This window comes from Protopterus annectens, chromosome 1.part1, assembly GCF_019279795.1.
Source record: "Protopterus annectens isolate FY-2018-M chromosome 1.part1, PAN1.0, whole genome shotgun sequence".
Classification (NCBI taxonomy): Eukaryota; Metazoa; Chordata; order Ceratodontiformes; family Protopteridae; genus Protopterus; species Protopterus annectens.
This window is the reverse complement of record NC_056726.1, coordinates 1364726934-1364741892: the sequence shown is the minus strand read 5'-3', so window position 1 is coordinate 1364741892 and position 14959 is coordinate 1364726934.

Here is a 14959-nt window from a genome sequence, read left to right as displayed (position 1 = left end):
TGTCAGCATGGGCAACCTCATTTATCTTTGTGCTACCATGGCAAGTATCCCAGTGTGTCTGTTTTGTTGTGTTTTCCTTCACCTGTAGCAATGATGACCACAGCACACTGGTCATACTTGTGATCTATCACAAGTCTTATGCTACAGAAGTAATAATGTTATACTGTGCTCATCAAAGCATGGTACTGTTTACTATCCTAGCTGTCACATAAAATTATTCACAGATATGATATGATGACGTAGTAATAATAATTTGTCCCGGTATTTTAATAAATAAAAGATGTAATGTGGTATTAGTGATTTACTGAATATCATGATTCATGCACCACTGCAGCTGCAGTACTGCCATACATCTAGTCATGCATATCCGTATCGTATTTGTGAAGATAAGTCAGAGCACAAGTATACAATAGTATGGCACATGGGCATTTGCTATTATGTACCATTTTCCTGTATGTATTGCCAATGAGCTGAGCAATCTTCATATCAACAAAACACGATTCCAATATGTAACATCACATACAGTAATTATTCTTCTGTTATTGTGACATACACATAATGCCACATTCGTATGTGGGATCCATTATATGTCCCACCCTATATTCACCTAAATACACAGTGTCCTGTAGTTCCTGGTTTGTGTGTCACTCCTCATAGTCAAAGTGCAGGATATTTATGGACATTGCTTGTGTATATGTACTCAGCTAGTCAAAGTCAAAACGTCAAAGTAAACTTTATGTCATTTAGAGCTACGCACGTGTACCCTAAATTAAATTTTGTGCATAAGCTTAATTGTTGAGATTCCAAAGGAAAGTGAAACAACACATACAAATAGAGGAATAAACATAACTAACAAATAGAATATTACTCCCAATACACACAAAAAAGAGCAGAGACATTTACCAACACTGATATATGAAAATATTACCCTCCCCTGAGTTAATTTAACTACCCCATTTAAAGTAAAACAAAACACACTACAGATTGAAATGCCAAAGTTATTTGTCTAATGTTGCACTTGAGTTAAATAATACTGACTCTAGATATAATAATAATAAATAAATAAATAAATAAATAAATAAATAAATAAATAAATATTGCACTTACTTGGAATATATGTAAGTATGCATTGCACAAATAAATAAAAATTGACTTGTTATGTGTCCAGACCCCTGAAACTAGTGCCCGAGTTCAGAAGTCTAATCACTGTAAGGTAGAAACTGTTACTGAATCTTGTATTCCTGCAGCAGCTGCTGTGATATCTCCTGCCCAATGCCAGATGCTTAAACAGTCCAAGTGCAGGATGTGTGCTGTCCTGTATTATTTTGGTGGCCTTTTGGATGCTTCTCGCAGAATAAAGATGTTGTATCGGTGGAAGACTGGAACCTGTTGCATACTCTGCAACCCTCATCACTTTTTGTAGTGCCTTTCATTCTATAACTGTGCAGCTTCCAAACCACACTGGGATGTTGCAGATGAGTACGCTCTCTGTTGTACCTCTATAGAAGATGGAGAGAATATGAGGAGGAAGCTTAGCTTTTTTCAGCAGTCTTAAAATGTGGAGATGTTGGTACACTTTCTTGACCAGGTGTCTGGTGTTTCCTGACCACGAGAGATCCTCTGATATGTGTACACCCAGGAATTTTGTACTCTTAACCCTCTTCACACTCTCACCATTAATCCTGAGCATTGGGTGGTTTGTTCTCCTTTTTCTGAAGTCAATGATAATCTCTTTGATCTTGCTTACATTCAGGTCAAGGTTGTTCCCCTTGCACCAATTGATCAGAGATGCCACCTCCTCTCTGTATACCCTATCATCCTCGTTTGTGATGAGCCCCACGACTGTGGTGTCATCAGCAAACTTGATGATATGGTTGGACTTGCATGGGTCAGGAAGGTGAAACCAGTGAGCTGACAGCATATCTCTGTGGAACCCCCATGTTAATCGTGGTGCACTTTGATGTGTTCTTACATGTGTTTACTACACACTCATTTATCTTGACATGCAGCCACATCTCAGTAATCAAAAATAAACAAGTATTTCTCACCTTGTTCTTGTTGGAGAGTTCCAGTCTCAAGTAGTCTATCTTGCTATCCAATGATCTCACATTAGCTAGCAGTATAGTTGGTAGTAGAGGCCTGTAGGGGGTTTGCTTTTAACTTTACATCAATACCTGCTCTGCAGCCTCTTTTCCTTGTTCTCTGACACCCTTTCTCTTTTTATTTTTGTCCAGCATATTCCAGATACCTGTTCTACCAGTTTCAGGCACTTTTGAGTATGAAGACTTAAAATACCCAGCTGTGGTAGCTCTGTGCAAGCAGTAGGCCCCAGATAATCTGCAGACTTCAAGGCATCCTACCAGCAACATGTTGATGTTGACTGTTTAATTTCTAGTAATTTCCATCTACTATAAGTTATTGTACCTTCAATCGGAAGTGCAGAAACTCATTTTTTCCTGATTTTCTGGTTGGAGAGTGAGTGTCTGTGCTTAACGTACCTGATTAGTCTGGTTGCTATTTGAGGCATCTACCAATAAAAGGCTACAAGCCTGCAAACCCTTGCATCATTTGGGACAAGACTGTGGATCACAAAACAGGCCGTGGCCTGCTTCTCTTCTTGGGATTGGTACTAAAATTTTGCTTCTGTTGAGAGAAGAAGCAAAGGAGTATTGTATCCCAACAGAGTGAAGCTGTGCTGAGATCAGCATTAGTAGTAGCCAGGCAGTAGCCATTCATGTGTTGTCTTGCCTGTAACAGTGTTTTCACTTATACCATGGCTATTGTATAATGTTAGATGTAAACTGTTTGTAGTAAACCATTTTCTTGTCTTTCCTAACTCTAGTGATATGAATTTGACTGCTTCTAAGTGATTAGCTAAGTATTTTGCCTAACTATTTTGTAGTGTGCCATCTAATACATTTTTGTCTCTCTCTTGTCTTTCTCCCCTTCTCTCTTGTTCCTGTTTTGATACATATCTGCTTTCACCTCTTCAGCCTGCCTACCCTCCACTAGGAGATTATTATCCACCAGGGACCTAAGGACCCACCCCAATCATCCAGCTGTAACATCACTTCATAAGTGTAAACTGGTGTTCTTACACGAAAAGTGATAAGAGAGTATGTGCAATTTGTAAGTCTGGCTTTATAGCTAAATCATTTCACTGCTTTAATCCTTGTTGTTGTTTATTGTAAGCCTCACAGCCTGAACACCCAGTAGCCATACCCCCCCCCCTTAAATCCAGTAGTCTACGAATAATCCCTCTCATACTCCTAGTTTTATTAACCCATTCACTTAGATTGTCTTTCTAGCCCTAGTCTAGCCTTGCCCGATTTTTTTCCTCACATCTGTGGTTATAAACCTGACTGCCCACTAGGTGGCACCCTCCTATCTGCTCCTTTCTTGTAGCCCCTCATCCTCATAAGGCTCTCTTCTTTTTAAACTCCTTTTTAGCATTCTTACAATTGACCCTACCTATTACCTGCTCTGCTATACTTTCCCACCTTCTGCCTTTACAAATCACGTATACTACTTCTTACTCTTCTACACAGATCACAAACCTACTTACCCCTGCAGCCACTCCTCCACAATCAGAATTCCACTGATTGTTCACCTCGACTGTCTCACTCAACTGTCCCAACCCGCAATTCCTACCCACCCCCAGGGGTCCTCAATTTATTTTCACTAAACCACACCCCCATTTTACCTATACCAATCAATTAGTTCTCCTTATTACCACTCCCCACCAAACTTATTCACTTACCTCTCCTAGCTATATCATATATCCACCCCACCTTTACAGTTTCAACTACCCAGCTGCTATTACTACATACCCCTATCTATCTTCACATCTTATACCAAGATCATGGCCAATGTTTCCTACCTAACTCAACTAAAATTCATAGCCTTTGTTTCGCTCCTACCTCCTCTAATAACTATTTACACATTAACCTCTTATGAACAACCACTTCACCCAAACCTTCTACTGCCCTCCAGGCTCACTTCCACACCACTACTACCTATCTCTCTTTACAGCTTTAACACCACAATTTGTCCCTGCCACCTGCAAGCCAAATATCACAGACTAACCCATATAAAATATAGTACTCTCCATGCAAGAAAAACACTTTTTTATTTCATTAAATTTAACAACCCCACATATAAAATACTCCACCTAGCCCTGCTAGATGGAGACATTCATCCTAATCCTGGCCCAAACAATATTCCTGACACTGTACAAATCACCTCTAACATAACTCTTGCATATACACCTAATAAGCCTCCAAACTCTCTTTCAATAGCACATCTTAACATTCGAAGCATTAAAAACAAGACTGCCCATCTTCATGCCCTACTAGAATTCTACCAATTTGATTTCCTATGTCTATCAGAAACATGGCTAAAACCATCCATTAATGACAATGAACTTACCCCACCTGCCTACAGTATCCTAAGAATGGACCGTATTAACAAAAAGGGAGGGGGTGTTGCAGTCCTCTATAAAAATAATCTACAAGTCACCACATCTAACATAAATCTACCTATATTTAATAACTCTGAAATCCTTGTCACTAAACTTCAAATCAACAAATTCAAATCCATTAACATCGCTTGTATTTATCTTCCCCCTGGTAATAACATTAATATCCTTGAAAGCATTCTTAACTGGATATCTATCAATCTTCCACAAGACACTTTAGTACTTGGGGACTTTAACATCGATTGGAAGTCCTGCAGTACCCCTCATCCCATCACCCACATTAATCTTTATGGCTTCTCACAAGTCATTACCTCCCCTACAAGAATTAATAAAACCAACAACAAAGAAAGTACGTTAGATTGGATTCTTACAAACTCTCCACATCTCACATACAAAGCAGGAACCCTCCCTGATGATCTAAGTGATCACTCACTCACTTATATTATCAGACACAAAACTAACATACCTAACCCTACTAATCATCGTACAATCCGGACTAAAAATTCTTCAACCCTGAACTTTTCCAGCTAGTACTCAAACACTGCGATTGGTCACCACTAAAAACACTCCCCCTAGATAAAGCTGTTGACTACTTTAATTCCACATTCTTATCCATCCTTGACCAACATGCCCCTGTACGCTCTATTAGAAGTAACACTAAACCTGCCCCATGGCTCACCAAAGCAACTAGACAGAAAATTCTCCTCAGAAACAAATCTTGGTCAAAATGGCACACTACCAGGAATTCAACAGACCACCAAACCTTTAGACAACTTAGAAATACTACTAAAAAGCTATCCTGCTAGATAAAAAAAAACGTTTATATCCAACTACAACAAACTAACCAAAGAAATCCACAAAAATTTTGGTCCAGCATCAACAAACTCCTACACCCAGGCCAAACTATTACACCTATCCCACAAGGCTCTAACCAAGATAATCCAACACAAACTGCCAATGCCTTTAATTCTTTCTTTACAGATACCATTCAAACACTAGCTAAGCAATTATCTCCAACTTCCCCTAATCTAACCACCTCTCCAACTTACCCAATTCCATTATTTCAGCTAAAACCTGTTCCTACATCCTTCATTTGCTCTCTTCTAGAAAAACTGAAACCTACTACCCCCTCTGCTGACCATCTACCTGCTGAATACCTGCAAAAAGGTGCCAAAGACATAGCCCTTCCCATTTCCATACTTATAAACAGAACTATAACCGAAGGAAATATCCCATCTATCTGGAAAATCTCACACATCATCCCCCTACATAAAGGTGGTAACTCCATTGACATTTCAAACTATAGACCAATAGCCTTACTCTCTCCACTGGCAAAAATAATGGAAAAATGTGTCCATAAGCAACTACTCACCCATCTAATTTATAATAACTTACTTTCCAACTGTCAACATGGATTTAGACCTAACCACAGCACCACCACAGCCCTACTCTCCTTCACAGACTATAAATTCTAACCGTAATAACAATACCCTTTCCTCTTCTGTCTTCATTGATTTATCTAAGGCTTTTGATATGGTTAACCACCAGCTCCTTATTGAAATACTTAAATCTCTTTCTCTTGATACTCTAGCATTACAATGGTTCAAATCCTACTTAGAGAATAGACAACAAGCAGTACTATGGGAAAGCAACCTATCTTCTCACCTCCCTATTTCCCTTGGTGTCCCCCAGGGCTCCATTTTAGGCCCATTGTTATTTTCCATTTTCATTAATGACCTCCACCTAGCAATTCCACATGCAACCTGCATTCAATATGCAGATGACTCCACCATTATTTGCTCAGCTAATACTCCTACCGAGCTACAATCCCTTACACAAAATGCATTTAATACAGTTGAACAATGGTTTTTAAACCGTTGCCTTCTACTTAATCCAAAAAAAAACTAAACTCCTACTTTTTACTCCTACTCGTAGGTCTGCCCCTCTTCACTTCACTCTTACATCCAACAATGGGACTCTCATATCTCCTGACACAACCACCAAACTTCTTGGAATAACCATAGATAATAATCTAAACGTTGACACTCATACTAACATCACTATAAAAACAGTAAATAATAAACTGGGATCCCTTTACAGAATCAAACCCTTCCTTACTCCTTCAACCAAAATCGCTATAGCTAGAACTCATTTAATCACTACCTTACTCTATGCTTCACCCATATACACCAATCTCTCAAAAAACAACCTAAACAAACTTGCTACTACCTATCACAGCATTACTAGATTTGCCACAGGATCTCCTTTTAGAACACATCACTGCAACAACCTAAAACAACTAGGATGGCTAGAGTTTCATAACCAGATACTATCTCAACAACGCACTATTATCCATAAGAGCTTGTACTACCCCACCTACACACCTATACTGACTACTCTCATTACCCCCTACAACAATCTTAAGAACCTACGCTCCTCTAATAAGCCACTTATTACTATCAACAAATCCAACAACTCAGCTGGAGATTCACTGTTCTCTAACTCTGTAGGCAAACACTGGAACAGGCTTCCCTCTGAACTCCTATCTCTGTCCTCCATAAGACTCTTTAAACTAAAAATAAAACAATTTCTCAGTACTCACTGGCTTTGTCCTTGTACTAACCCTGACTAACTGTCTTCTCTGCTCCTAACAAGAGTATATTCTACCTACTTACATCCTCTTGCTGCTTCCTATATATCTTTATTTCACTGTATCATATGATACATTTGTATAATTAATCAACTGTATATACTTTTTTATCCTGCTTGCAATTGAAAACAACTATTTTGTTTTTTTATGTATTGCATTGCATATCACCTCATCATGAGCTAGGTATGCTTGTAATGACAACTGTACCTAATCTGTATGTCTGTAATCTGTTTAGACCCTTTTTAACTACCGTTATAATTCTTTGAATTTGAGATAATTATTACAGTTATATATTGTGTCTGTGTATGGCTGTAACTGTTTAGAGCTATTTTACTACTGTATACTTCTTTGAACTTGTGATTATTTTTTACTGTATAAAATTGTCTGTGTTGGAGCTTTTCTCCCCGGGCCTCTACTGAAAATGGATTTTATTCCAGTTAGACTAGCCCGGTCAACAAATGCGAAATAAATAAATAAATAAATATGCCTCCCCTCTTTTCATTATTCTTGACAATCTAATTCTTTATTTTTCAGTAAGTACTGCTTGATTTGTTTCTAACTTCAGAATATCTGCCTAAATACTTCATCCTTAAATTTCAGGGTCTATGTATTAGTTGCTCCTCAAGTGTTTGGCAGTGCTCTGTACAGACTCAGACACCTTGATTGACATTTTTCCTGTAAAAGGAATATATAAGGAAACTGATCCAGTACTTAGTAATAATGACCATCCCTCCTGGCATGTCTAAAGGTCAGTTCCCTGCGCTTTCTCCTATTAACCTGGTGCACTTGGGCAGTCTGAAGCAGTGTAGCAATTACCTCATGTACACAGACAACCCTCTACTCTTACCTCTCAACACTCAGACTTGTGAGAGATGTACTTATATATCCAAATTGGAAGCCATGCACTCTCAAGCCAAGACCACAATTGCTGGTCAAGAGGAGATGGTCAACACCTGCACCACACCACATGCAACACATAGCCCAACAGAACACCCACCATGACAGCTCTCACATAAAAACACAAACCACACACCTGCCTTCATGGAGTCTCTATATAGAAATATACCCAAACAGCAGAGACCTCCAAGGCAGAAATGCACTTGACCACTACAACACAGCAGAAACCACAAGACACATAGCTCACCTACACAGTGTGCCCCTCATCCTAAGCCTCTAAGGCAAAACAGCTTGCCTAATACACTAATCATAGGTGACTCGATAGTGAGGTACAGTGATGTCCCACTCACTAGTTTAAATAAGGAGAAGATAACAGTCAGCTGCAGAATCCGCCCCATAACACATGGACTCAGGTTACTCCACAACAAGTACAAGTATGACTCTGCCACTGTGCATGTGGGTGTGAATGACCTGAGACACACCTCTCTGGACTACATGAAAAGAGACATGGAGGAACTGTTGGATTATGTGGCCCAGGCAGGTATGCCCTAGCTCTGAGCAGCATCCTAGCATCCTACCATCACCTAGAATGATACAGCTGTACAAGCAGAAAATGATTGACTTCAACAATTGGCTAAGTTTCTGGTGTCATTCTAAGGGGATCCAGCATCTGTCTGCTTGGGATGACATGATTGACAGACCTCGATGCTTTGCCAGAGATGGCCTGCATCTGTCACCCTTGGGTTTCCGGATACTGGCTAAGGCTCTTGCCACCTCTATAGTGCCTTTTTTAGGTGATGTTACAAAGACCAAATTACTACTGTAACAGCTATATATAAATGCAATCTTAGGGTCATGCTGCTTAATGCTAGAAGTCTAAATCTCAAGATGCACTTGCTCGAAACACTCCTCAAAATGGAGAATATCGACATTTGTGCTATAATGGAGATCTGCTTTAAAGCAGCAGAAAGCACCCCATACACTACCATGTTATAACTCATTCCACACCTTTCAGCCCTAGAACATGGACTGAAGCTCCAAAGGTGGGGGTGTCTCCATATTCTTAAAGGATATGCACACCTCCAGATTAGTAGCCCAGCATAACGCATCTGAGATACTTCAGGTACAACTACCATTGGGTAAAATGGCGATTCAGGTCATAGCCTGCTATAGGTCTCCAACCATGTCCCAAGTCTCTCACTCCATGTTCCTAAGCACCCTGGTAACTATTAGGGTCCAACCCAACACTCTCATACTAGGTGACTTCAACTACCCCTTCATCAACTGGGAAAACTACTCATGCACCAATACACTGGCCCAACGCTTCCTGGAATTCATTGATTCCAATTCTCTGGACCAGTTCATTCTTACCCGCACTAGAGGAAGCAACATCCTTCACCTGGTTATTACTAACATGGGCAACCATTGCTCTACACCAATAGTCAGTTCTTCCCTGGTTAGATCTGACCACAAACTAATCGCCATGGAATCCACATTGCACCCACACCCCCTGCGAATGTAACCACTATGAAAACCTTCGCCAAAGCTGAATTTGGGCTCCTTAAACCAGAAGTGGCTAACTTCATGGCATCAATGTCAATGTAAAATAGATGCATGACTGCTGAATCATACACCAATGCACTGTACGAACACGTACATAAATGCATGGAACTAGCCATACCCATCAGAACCAAGATGCTGTCCTGCAAAAAAGGAAGCCAATCTGGAGGTCCCCTGCCATTAATAAACTTTACAAAAGAAGGAAGAAGCTGTTGCAAAAAAAGATGAAATCCCAAGACTGGAAAAACTCCCTTATTAGCCTCAACAAAAAGTTGAAATCCCTCATCAAAACCTCTAAAGCCAGCTATGAAGGCAGAATTGCAGCAGACACTAAAAACAACCACAAAGCCTTCAATAGTTATATCAAAAATCTCCATGGCAATACCCAGGTTTGATCTGAGTTACTGCACAATGGTACCTATTATACTGAGCCAACAGATACTGCCAATATACTGTCCAACAGAATCAGTGCCAACTTTACCCCTCTCATCCCCCTAAAGGACCGATCACAATACTGGAGGAATGCCCGGCACCCAGCATTACTGCAGCACAGGTTAAAGCTGCATTGTCCAAGGCCAAGAATACAGCTTCCATGGGATCTGACAATATCCCTGGATGTGTTCATAATGAACTACAAAGTGAAATGGCACCTCACCTGTGTGCCCTGTTCATTCACAGCCTCAGCTCAGATTTTGTCCCTACTGAATGGAGCACTGCTACAGTCATCCCTCTCCATAAAGTGGGAGCGACTACATACCCTGGGAGTTATCGACCCATTAGCCTGATGAGTCTGATATGTAAGGTCATCATCATGGACCTAATTAACAAGGATATAGGGAATCTCCAAACTCTAGATCCCATGCAATTTGGTTTTGTGAAAGGGAGATCATGACTGCTCAACCTGGTTGACTTCTTTGAGTCAGTCACCAGAGCTGTGGATGATGGCAAGGCAGTTCATACAGCCTATATTGATTTGATCAATGCCTTTGATATCATTCCCCACTCAGGAATTATTGATAAACTCACAAAACTAGGCATAAACCCCTATATCACTAGGTGGGTTGCAAATCGACTCACAGATAGAACCCACAGTGTGAAAGTAGCGGACTCCAAGTCAGACTGCCGACCAGTCATGAGTGGAGCCCCACAGGGATCCATCCTGGGTCCTCTCTTGTTTGGCATCTACTTCTCAGAAGTCCGGCCAACACGGAGGGACTCTGGCTGACCAAGGTCCCAGAAGACTGCAAGCTTGGAGCCATTGTTAACTCCCCAAGTGATGTAGACATCCTACAGAAAGGCCTCACTTAGACCAATGATTGGTGTCAAAACCATAGCCTTAAGCTTAATGCCATAAAAATCCATTGTCATCCTCTTTGGAAAAAACTCAGTACCCACAAATTACCACATTGATGGGAGCCCAATGAACACTGAAGGCATTATAAGAGATCTGGGGATGCAGGTTGGCAGCAACCTCTCCCTCGACCACCAAACTGCCATTATGGTCAGAAAGTCCTTCTATGTGGCACATCCCATTACCAAGAGTTTTACATCCAGGAAGAAAGAGGTCATCATCTCTCTCTACTCTTCTCTCTTTAGGCCAATCATTGAGTATAATGCCCCATTTGGCATGTACCTCACTAGACACATGCAACAGCTGGAAAGGCCACAAAAGTACCTCACAAAGAGGATTCTAGGCCTTAAACACATGTCGTAGATGGACAGATTAAAAAAACTCCAGCAATTCTCTGTCTCATATCATCTAATGAGAGGCGATCTCTGCTTGACTTACAAAGTCATATCTGACCCAGCACTGCTAAAAAAACTACATCTAAAGAAATCCCATTCCCTCTGCACCACACACTCCAGAGACCTCAACCTCACTACCACAATCAACAGAACATGCTGGAGGGATGGATTCATAACCCAGAGACTGCCCATGCTCTCGAATAGACTTCCCATACATGTCAAGCAGAGCACCTCACTGGCCCTCTTCAAGAGAAATGCTGATGAGTTGATGGGAAATAGAAAGTTCACCCCAGGGATCACTCCAGTGGATCTACTTAAAAGAGGCACTGGGAGCTAAAATCCGGCAGCACGATCCCAGGGCACTTCTATGGGCTAGGCTTGTAAAGGTTCCAGTGCCATTAGCCTAGAACACACCTATGAACCTATAGAATATCCATATCACTAGAATGAGCTGGCACAGCCGCAGCCACACAGGGTGCCGTCATTTTTTTTTATGTAGCTAACAACAATATTAAATATCTTAGTGGTTTCGAAGTGATACACATGTTCACACATGTTAAAGATACTGGCATTCCTGAGGTGCCCTGTATGTCTTCTGTCACTACACTAATAACTATGGCATATGTATTGCATTTTGTGTACACATCTCAGATATTACCTTGGCAGAATGTGCAACCTGAAGTGTGGCAACAGATCTGTCACTGTTGAATATGGTGTGATACAGCAGTTATGTTTTACTACTACACTTACACTTTTGCAGTTTTACCTGGGAGTTGTGTTGTGATACTTTGCACACACACACACACACGTGCACACACACACACACACACACGCACACACACACACACACACACACACACACACACACACACACACACACGCACACACACACACACACAGCAATCTATGAATGCCATTGTGCCTACTGGCATTATGATTCACACTGCCACTGACCACATGCAGTTCACACACAGATAAGAATCTGCACAGTAGCTGTATATGTGGTAATATCCTACACAAATATCTGTACATTCTGTACTTTTCTTCAGATGAAGACATACATTTGTGATATCTGACACTTCTGGTATGTAGCTGACTTTGGGACGGTACACAGACTTTGTAAGTCAAATGTATGTGTGATGTTCCCAAAGTTCAGATGACAATAAAATAATGTACATGTTATATATGGTGCAGCTTTGGAGTACCAACTGAGTACATATTGCATGTTGATCATTGTAAAAATGTATGTATGACAGGTCAAAACTCAAAGTTCTAAGCCAGATGTTGTTATCCTGAGCCATCATATATAACCAGAGCCTTCACTGTTCATGTCTGATTGCTGTTTTTCTTGCATTCTCCTAAGCATTTAGTGATATATGTGGATCATTCTCTCCAAGCATTAGGGGTTCTTTGAGTAAGTCATCCAAACATAGGGCTTGCAGGTCACTGTTTTTGGATATAATCGTATCGTGCAGCTTGGCACACATGGTGACCATTTGTGTTACCTTTCCTGGTGTAAACAGAAGTCCATCCCCTCCCCAATGTATATAGACAACTGAATCTTGCATTCAGCATGCTAAGCACTGACTCAATATTGTTCATTGTCTTTGTTAAATGCATCACAGAAGGCAATGAGGCTTCATTGGATAACCACAATCACCTGTTGGTATATACAGAGAAGATGTTCAAAATTCACTATCGCAAAAGAGTACCACAACACAGGAAAACAATTTCATATGCATGTATACCTATAAAGAAGAAGCCTCTTTGAAAAATCAATAAAAACTTTTTGAGTAAAAAAAAAAAGAAGAAGCCTCTTGGGGATCACCATCTTGGAACACTGCTCTTAGGTCACTTTCATGCCAAATAGTGGCATAAGGCACACTACAGGATTGGACTGGCATTGTTTTTTTTATGAAACAAACTGTTGAGCATACTAACTGAAAACTGAGCTATGGCAACCCTTTTCTATAGTTCAATTGTGCACCAACATCAGAAGGAGTTTTAATTCATACATAGGTGTAATGAATTGTAACAAGGACATGCTAAGTAGAACTGTTTTGTGACAGCCTGACACTTGTGGTGTACTTGTAAGTGGATACATTCATGCACTTGGCTGCACATGATGACCAGGAACCATCCTAGTATACAACTAGCAGTTGTCTGGGACACCCCTACAACATCATCCCAACACTGGAGTGTTCCCAAGAGTAGTATATCTATGGTCAGACAAACTTTTGTTTCCACTGGGACTACGTTACCCTACAAGCTGCATATGCACATATGGGTTGCATAAATCCTGTACACAGCCTATATCAGTTCTGTATATAGTCTATGTCTATCCATGATTTCTTGATCAGAGAGATGACTTAACTGCAGCCTGGCTCACTGCTGTGCTGGTTGTCTTACCAGCATATGATGTTTTTTTGCAGATCACCCTCTAACACCACCTTTAGTACTCCAGCCTGATGGAGTGAATTGTTAGCATGCAGCATTTCCATTTCATTTATGTGGAATCCACACAGATATATTTGATTTTAATATAGAAAATCAAAACGTGTGCAAGTTAAAGTCTTCTTTGATGCAATCTTGCAATAAAGTAATGGTGTAAACTGCCAAAAGTGCCAGTCACTGTTTGTTATTGTTGAGTGAATTAACTGTGTTTTGTATCAGGCAAACATCAGAGGAGGTCACAATTATACTATACCATACTCATTCGCATTTACACCTTACCTTGGATTTGTATGTCCGCCCATAGTTTGCCAAACACTTACTCAGTATACTATCCTGTGTGCAACTTTTTTTTGGATTCAGGGTTGCCAGATGTCCCTATTTCAGTGGGACTGTCTCGGGATCAGCAGCCCAATCCTGAGTCCCATACTGCTGGTTAAAATCCTCGTGAAACAGCTTCCAATTTGCTTTTTTTTTATTGGCCCATATGCCAGTATATGAGCCAATCAAAAAAAATTCATAAAATGGAGCTACTTCTGCCTGATGTTCCGCATTGAACAGAAGAGGGTCCACTGTGTGATTTTGTTTCATTGGCTCGTATACTGGCATACGGGCCAATTGAAAATCACCAGACACGGAGCTACTTGTGTTTAATGTGGAACTCTGATGTTCCACATTAAAGACTTTTTTTTGGGGGGGGGTGTTTTCACTTACTGTGAAAGACCATTTTGAAATCCAGGCCATGGTTTTACACATTTCTGTAGGGCGGTCATGGTGGTGCAGCGGTTAGCATTGTCACCTCACAGCAAGAGGTCCCCTGGTTCAATCCTTGGCTGGGGTGCCTTCTGTGCAGAGTCTGCATATCCTCCCTGTGGTCATGTGGGTTTCCTCTGGGTGCTCTGGTTTCCTCCCACATTCCAAAGACATGCTGTAGGTGGATTGGACACTCTAAATTGGCTGTAGGTGTGAGTGCATGTGTGTGTGTGTTCCTTCTGTGGAAGGTTGGGTGCTGGGCTGGCAACTCAACACCATAAAACTCCACTGCCAATCATGAGCGAACAGGTGATCCGCTGTGGCGACCCCTAACTGGAAAAAGCCGAAAGAAGAAGGTTTTAGGCATTTCTGCCATCATCAGTTTTGCATCCTTTAGTAACATGCAAGCCCCTAAATGGATTGTG